General features: G+C 31.3%; 1 pseudogene; it reads left to right on the forward strand.

The window, feature by feature from the left end:
- Positions 1–4,915: 4,915 nt before the first annotated feature.
- On the forward strand, positions 4,916–6,768 carry LOC128180642 (zona pellucida sperm-binding protein 3-like; annotated as a pseudogene).
- The last annotated feature ends 1,779 nt before the right edge of the window (positions 6,769–8,547 follow it).

Consider the following 8,547-nt stretch of genomic DNA (forward strand, 5'->3'; position numbering starts at 1 on the left):
AAAATATATATCGTACCATTTGCAATCCATTGTTTGCGAATTTGCGAAATAACAAGGCATTGTCCTTTACAAAAATTTAGATTATTGATAATCAAAATTGGTACATGACAATAGTTGTCATGTAGAAATTTTGATTATCAATAATCTAAATTTCTGTAAAGAACAGCATTAATAAGCTTTACTTTTAGTAGGCGAATTGCACTTCCGATTAAAAAATTACGATTACGTAAAAAATAAAGTCACAAGGCAGACATTATAATAAGGTTTTTAGAAATTTACATGTAATTAAAGATCTAGATTTACACGAAGTTGTTATTGCATAGTAAATTAAGTAGTGCAAAGCGCAATGTGTGCGCAAATAGTAAAATTTGTCGGATGTCTCACATGCACACAACTTTGATCAATCGAAGCCGATCACAATAAACAGTTTTAGTTTACACTTGCCAACAAATACCTGACCATATATATTTTACTAAATTATCAGTGTTGTGTAAAACAAGATGCGATTTTACAATCTGAATTCATGAATCATTTACGTGCCAGAGATGTTGAAAATTGCTTCAAGTAACCTGTTTGCACTAAACATAAAGAAAATTGTCATGTTGCAAGTAATGCACGGATAATATATGCACATTGACCTGTGGATCCTGAAAAAATCAAGTTTGTATGATAACACTTCAAAGATAATTCAAAGATTTCTTTATAACATTCTGTAAATAAATGATGTATGCCTTCTAATTAAGTAATTATAAACTTTGCCGAGTTATAAATATCTTCATGAATGTTATATTCCCTTTATAAACCAAAAACAGATTTTCGTTAAAATAAAATTATGTAGATTTGTCGGCAGAATTCTTTAACAGGTTTTAACAAGACACTTGACAGACGTGCCCATAACTACGTACACACATGTATAGAAGTATGACACGACACCGGTTTAGATATTCAAAGATATTATTTTCCTTGGAAGAATACTTTATGACAACTGTTTAAGAGTTGGTAATTTCAAGCACGATGGAAATACTTTTGGGGTTTATTGGAGTGAAACAAATTGAACGAACCCATGAAAATTGAATAACCTGATACCCCTTAGAATGAACTGCCCCAAGGGTATATAAGTCAGCGCAGCCTGCAGCTGAGGCAGTCTGGCTGAGAAGCTGAAAGGCGACACATAGGAGAAGCCTGAGCAGAAGAAGAAAAGTATAAAGAGGGTAAACTCGGGAAAGGCTATGGTAGGAATAAGATATAGTTTTACAAGCAGTATTGGTATCTTGGGAAATAAGTTAGGAGTCAGGACGTAGTAGATCTGCATACGATTGAGACACTTGGTTCCCAATATTAATAGGAACTCATTATTGGGAAGTCTGCGGTGACATTTTGCCCAGTCTATAATAAAGCCGGAACACTATCTGGTAAAATAATTTTAATAGAAGCTAATTATCAAAACTCAGCAAGAGTAGAGGAAAATCTTTTTCGTAATCAGGTTAATCAACTCAGACAGAGTGTCTTAGGAAAATTATATATCCCTTAAAAAGAACCCTTATATTTATTATTGTTAGAGGAAAACGTTACAGGATTTTGTGAATTGACTCAGAAGCGATTCCATCGGAAATGATAGTGAAAATTATATTGATAAAACCCCTCTTTAGAGAACCATTTTTCATTTTATGTTTCTAGAGAACATCTTATTTTTTTAAAACTGTTTTTCGAGATAGATACAAAATAAAACATAAAATAATAATAATATACATGTAACCATGTACTATTTTTATTAAACCTTTGGCAGGTAATGAACTTATTAGTTATCTGTCTACTTTTCAGATTCGCATTTTAATTGATTTTGTTATGAAAATTATCATTTCTACAACACAAGGCTATCCATAAGGTATGTATTTATTCCTATTTATATTTCACAGCAATACTTAAAACAAGGATGCCCATTTGGTTGCTAGTCCATCGGCGACATGAAATTAAAAAACTCCTTTATCATAACAGCAGGAACTTATTAATAGCGAGCGCAGCTCGCCAGCGCGCAGCGCCGGCGAGCGAAGCGGGCTCTAAGAACCAGTGTGCGCGGGAAAAAGAACGAGCTAAACCTACAGTTCATCAAACACAACTTTTTGTCTACGTCCCATAATACTCTCTAATGTTTTCACCCGTGGTGCTATGCCAAAAATGGCCGACTTTTAACTCGTAATTTACGGTGACTTAAAGTTTGAAGACACGTTTTGAGTACCGCATATGCTTTGGCGAGACTCAAAAGATTTGTTACATGCTTCCATATCCTCGCATTGAGTCGAGAAACGTAAACAAAGACGAACAAAGTCATGGATGACGTCACAGTGCACTCGTGCTATATTTCCCGCGATAAATTTAGAGGTGGATCAAACATCTGTAATGAGTGTACTGACTATTTCAGTATAGACTGCGATACCTGCCTCATTGACATATGATTTGTTTTTAATCTTTTTTTAATATAGAGATTTTATATTTATTTACTAGCAAGAGCCATACTTTACTGTCATATCGATCCATTTTTAAGCTAATTGTGCATGCATGTACAGTAGGCAGGTAAGTATATGAGTAGGGAGGAAATAAACAATGGGACATTTTAAACTAAATAAAAAGGAATAAAATGAAAAAATAAACAGGTAAAAAAAATTATGTAGATATTGCATATAATCAGACCATTAAATTTAAAAGTGGGAAATTACACACCTACAAACAGGTACCAGGCACTCTCTCTCTCCTAATTAAAACTATAAGTTGACAATGATGCAAGGTATGTGTAATTCTTGCTGCGCTCGCCAGAACGGTAGCACCGTAAAACATATTAAACATTTATAACATAAAGAGCGACAAACAATGCTGTTTATTTGCATAATAAATCATAATACGAAAACAGAAATTTCAAAATTCCAATTTCAAAGTAAACAAATTTTAACCGAGCAAGACTACGATGGTATATGAACCAGGAAGTTATATTGAAAGGCAAATCCTATAAAGTATAGATTATGTGTTGGTGAGGCCAAAGAAAGTTTAATGTTTGTTTTAAGTCTCAGTATGCAAATACGAATCATTCAGTTGGAACTTGGAATTTATTTGTCACAGTTATCAATGTATACGAATCAAAAACATGGGATCGGCATGCAAATGAATTTAGGATTGGACGGAAGCAGAAACAAAAATTTGATTAGTTTAGTTTGGCCTTATATATGTACATTTAAACAGTTATCAATATATATATATATATAAGATAAAAATGTATCCATTTTGAACACTTTATATATCGTTCAGACCCATCATATCGTCAAAACAAACATGGGGTAGCGGTCTTAATGTCACCGGTAAGTTTCTGATAAACTTTAAGATTTATGAGGCACAACGTCAAATTATCCACTATAATGATAAATATTGTTTTTTTTTTAATTTTGGTTTATTTTGCAATCAAAGTAAAAGTTTAATCTTATTAAATTTGAATAATATTAATTTCTAGAGCAATATGAGCTGCAATTTTCATGTTGAAAATTTATTTTTCGAAAATGTTATTTTCTACCTAAAAGGCAAAAAATATCATTGCTTTTAAATTTCTGTTTGCTTTATTTTTTAGGGGAAAGCCATTAAGAAGCCTTAATTGAAGTACCAGTAAAATTGAATTATATTCATCCTGTACAAAAATTGATTTGCTATATATTCTTCAGAAGAGAAATCTTCTTCTGACAAAAATTAATGATTTTTTAAATCCTATTTATCATAAAAGTTTAAGTTGCATTCAGACTTATCATTCTAAAGTTTACATTTCAATTTGAACTTAAATCCAATTGATTCAGATAATTGGCATTTTTATGTTGGTTTAAGAGACCCTAAATACTAAATAAATATTTATAAAATAGTTTGCATTTGATTTTGAATGGTTCGCTAAAATTTGAATGTTAGAGGTCATGTTACAAGCAAGATTACCATTATTTAGACAAAATAACTTGTGGATACAAATAAATCAACAACAAAACACGACATTAGATTGAAACTTTTATACCAATACAACACATATGTAAATAATAACAGGACTCGACTTTTTACAAAACAAAGAATCCGTACTTCTGTTACTAGCTTCTTACTCGATATTTGCCTTTCAAATTTTGACAAAGAATTTAAAACATCTATATTGACCATTCTATACATTACAAAATAAAGAAGTGCATTTGGTTAAGACATGAACAGAAGTAAATAAACATACCTAACCTCGTATGATATTTAATGTTCTAATGTGGACATAAAATACCTACTTTTTGATCCCATATCATTGTAGATACTGACACGATATTTATTTAACAAAACAACATTTGCGAATACATTTGATATTCCGGTCGTTCGTTGATAGATATATTTTAACAGGGAAAATGCTATTGGAAATAAAGTGATTGACTGCCACAAAACGGCCTTATAGAGAGTGATCTTTTGTAGGTATTAGCACACTGTGTATAGAGTTATACACTTCAAGGAAATTTGGAGTTCATTATTTTTTCTGAAGTTTTGTCTTTTGCACTTTATATTATTTTATGAATTTTATGGATGCTGTGTTAGGCATTGTCACGTAAAAGAATGGAGTATGTAAAATTAATCCATTTTCCTTTCTCTAATTCGTAAAGGTTAACAGTTACCCATTTTGTTTTTGGAACAAATTTTTCAAATGACATTGAACTATTTAACCCGAATTTGACAACTCAAATCCTGAGTAAACCACATTCCTAACTAAATTTGTTATAAGAAATTAAAGAAAAATGAGTGAAGTTCTTTTTTTGATTTACATGTAAATGGTCTGTTCTTATCATTTTCCTTTTGAGGTTATTATGAAACAACGTATTACAATCCTTGTTATATCACTGCCTGTAAATGGCGGTACGTGCTACTAACTATGGATAACCGGGATACTATTGCACGTGTCCTAGTGGATATTCTGGCCGTAACTGCGACAGTTATAACGTTATGTAAAATTGTAATTTTTAATAATGCATCTAATTTGTAATTGATTTTTTCGTGTTTTTATTTTGTGTCACATAAATCTTATCTTATGTCATTTACATAATAAACCATAGTTATATGCTAATAAGAAATGTCACTTATTAAAGATTTGGGTGTAAAAATTCTATTTTATTTGAATCTTCTCTGTAGGAAATATGAGATCTTAAAAAGCAATTTTTTTTCAGTTTCACGTTTTCATATGTAAAAAGATTTGAGTCTTCTAAACAATATTTTCTTTGTCATTTAAGTATATTTAAAAACTTCGGAGTTCGATTCCTTATGTCGGTTTTACGATTTCATCTATTCATAAGTAAAAGTTTTGGGTTTTTAAAAATAGTTTTTATTTCTGTTTTATCTTTATATGTATTTTATTTTAAGTATGGAAAAAATTGGGTCTTTTACACAGGTTTTTCGATAGAAAGCGTTCTTACCGTCGGTTGCAAAGAGAACAACTGGCATGTAGCAGTGTATCTTCCTCCCTGTACAGGAGATACCCGGATTTTAACCCTGGTGACCTTTATCTGGGTCAGAACGGCTGTAATGGATACGTAGACGGAAATTATCTCCGCTTCCGGTCTGATTCACTACTTGTAGCACGGAAACGAAAGAAAGAATCATCTAACCAGATCAAAGTTTATGATTGTGTTTTTGCTTTAGATTTGATAAATTAGAAATTTGTCACTAAATGAATCTTACAGTCAATAATTAACGTGACTTTGTGTACTTTATGTATACTTACATGTATATGGTAGTCACATTACTCATAATCTTTACTCATTATTCAATTTGATGCATAGATTTCCAGGGATAATATTGCTCACACCAGCGATATTATCTATGCTGTTCATGACCAGAACCATCACTTCATCGTTCGTGAATATCGGTTTAGAGTGCCGGTTGATTGTTTTCTACCCCGAAACGAAGGAAGCTCTGGCCATTACTATCACGGCCATGCTACTATTCCTCCAGCACATCACATGACCGGCTCAACACACCACACGGTTCATCTACAATTTTACACCGATTCTTCCTTCCATTATCCAAAATCTCTGTATATGTCTAAAGTATGCGATTAAGAATGCTAAAATTCAAAGGAATAATAAATTTATTTTACATATGTGTTATTGATCCAAATGCAAGGATTTTGTCACAAAATACGCATAAAACTCACTTCTTTTTCCAAGACTTCGAATACTCAACCAATCAAAATTCATTATATCTTCACTGCAATGCTACCTTTTGTAAATCAAAGGATTACAGCGCCGCTTGTGAGCAAACGTGTCATCAAAAGCGATTAGGAGGAGGTAACGTCGTATTCGATGGCCCACTGGAGAACTTTGATGTCAGTGACGCTGTCAGATTGACTAGTGGTATGCATGAATTGATTATTTGGTTAAATTGGGAATTATCAGATTTATTAGCAGCAAATTATTGCACTGATACGGTGTAATTTTTTACAGTTTTAATAAAGATTTAATAGAATCAAAATATATATAAACTTTGTATAAAATTTGTATTGTCAAGATTCTATGCGAAAGTTTGAAGTTCTTTTTTACAGCTGGCACAGCTAGTAAAGGAAATAGAATATACTCCGGAAATTCCACAATATTGGTTGTTATCTCCCTTGTCTTTGGAGGCGTAATTCTTGCAATGACTATAACCATCATCGTAGGAAAGTTGAAGAAGAGAATGAGCCGGAAAGGATCAAAAGTTATAAAAGATATCTTATTGTTTAGTAACGAATAAATCTACATGTATATGTCTTTGAAAAATGTTTTTTATAATTCTATATAATTCCAAAGTGTTTTCTTTATACAATTCAGTTTGATGTTCAAAATGACTTGCACACCGTTTCTATAATTCCATATGAAAATTTTCTAAAACTATGTCATCATGTTAATCGCCTTCTTCTCTTGTTAATACATGTAGTTTTGAATTATCATAATTGAGAGATCTTAATGATCTTTCTTTTGTGTTGTCCAAGGTTAACTTGAGTGAATGGAACGAACAACTTAAATCTTGACAGAGATTGTGAAAAATCGTTTCAGTTTTTTGATGATTTGTGAATTTTATGCAAGTTTTTACCAAGAGTGTTAATAAATGTCGATTCTTTATTTTATTGAATCATCAAGATGATTTTTGCTTATAATCAAATCAAGAATTTGTCCGTAAAAACAAAATTTAGTCTGCTTAACAACTTGAGCGTTCATGTCTCAATCCATGACAAATGCAGTTATGTTTCTGTTTTTTAGACTGTAACACAACTTACTGAGCAACAAACATAGTTTAAAAAAACAAATCGTATTTATAGCAAACGTTTCACAGCAATTAGTTATAAAAAAAAATTAATTTTAGGTTATTGATAAAACTGCGCTCATCACTACATGTTATGACGTGTGGAAAAAAAATACTATAGTAGTATGCGCTTTTTGAATTGGTGTGCCTTAATTAAAGAATAGTTATGATGCTTATGAGATGAGATCGACTATAAAAGTATTCTGAGGTTCCGTTAAAGAAAATTAATACCATTCATTGTGAATCTTGTTTTACTGCAACTTGTATGCATTTAATTAAATTAGTCTTACCGTTAAGTTTCATAAATTGATATTTGAAATAAAAATAATTCCCAACAAAAGCTTTTAGTAGATATGTCGAAATATTGCTGTAATGTAGTTCTACTAAGAATGAAAGCCCAAATTTAATAGCAATTGTGTAAAGTGAGTATTGTCGATTGAAGAGTTGCTTGAAAATATATACTATTATGTGCACTCCGACATTCCTTAAATAGATACAATATATGCGCTAGAATTGGGTAGTTTGATTTTTTTCAAAAATAAACATTAATTATATTTGGTACCCACTGATGGACACATTGTTCAAAAATCATTTCACACCCCTTTCCTGTGTTTAGATGTTTGTATGCAACTTTATACAATGCAATTTCATGTGTAAGAAGGTATACGTTTGATTTTATTAACTTAAAGATGTTTCTTTCTATTCATATTACTCATCGATATTTAAAACAATGATCTGCTGCTCCTTCGCCAACATGCAATTAAAGAAAAACGTTTATGATTACGACAGGAACACAAACATTTAAAATATAAATGGCATCAAACGACTCCGTTCATTTAAAAAAAGAAGCTTTTAAAAATAACACAAAAACTGATATTCCTACTACCAGTATCAAAGAGCAAAACTACAAAGATAAACGATCAAGATGTTTAATTGAAAGGCAAATTCTAAAGTCTAGATAATGTGTCGTTAAGACCAACAAAATATGATGTTTGTTTCACCTTGTGTCAGTACGCAAAACAAAGCGTACTGTCGGGAATTGCAATGTATGTGTCAGAGTTATCAATTTAAACGAATTTAAAAGATAGGATCGATATGCAAATATATTAAAGATTGAATTGAAGTAGAAACAAAACATGAATTTAGTTCGGCCCTGTTAATGTATACATATTTACATAGTTATCAATGCATATATATGAGATAAAACGTCTGTATTTTGAACACTCTGCA

This window comes from Crassostrea angulata, chromosome 4 (assembly GCF_025612915.1).
Source record: "Crassostrea angulata isolate pt1a10 chromosome 4, ASM2561291v2, whole genome shotgun sequence".
Lineage (NCBI taxonomy): Eukaryota > Metazoa > Mollusca > Bivalvia > Ostreida > Ostreidae > Magallana > Magallana angulata.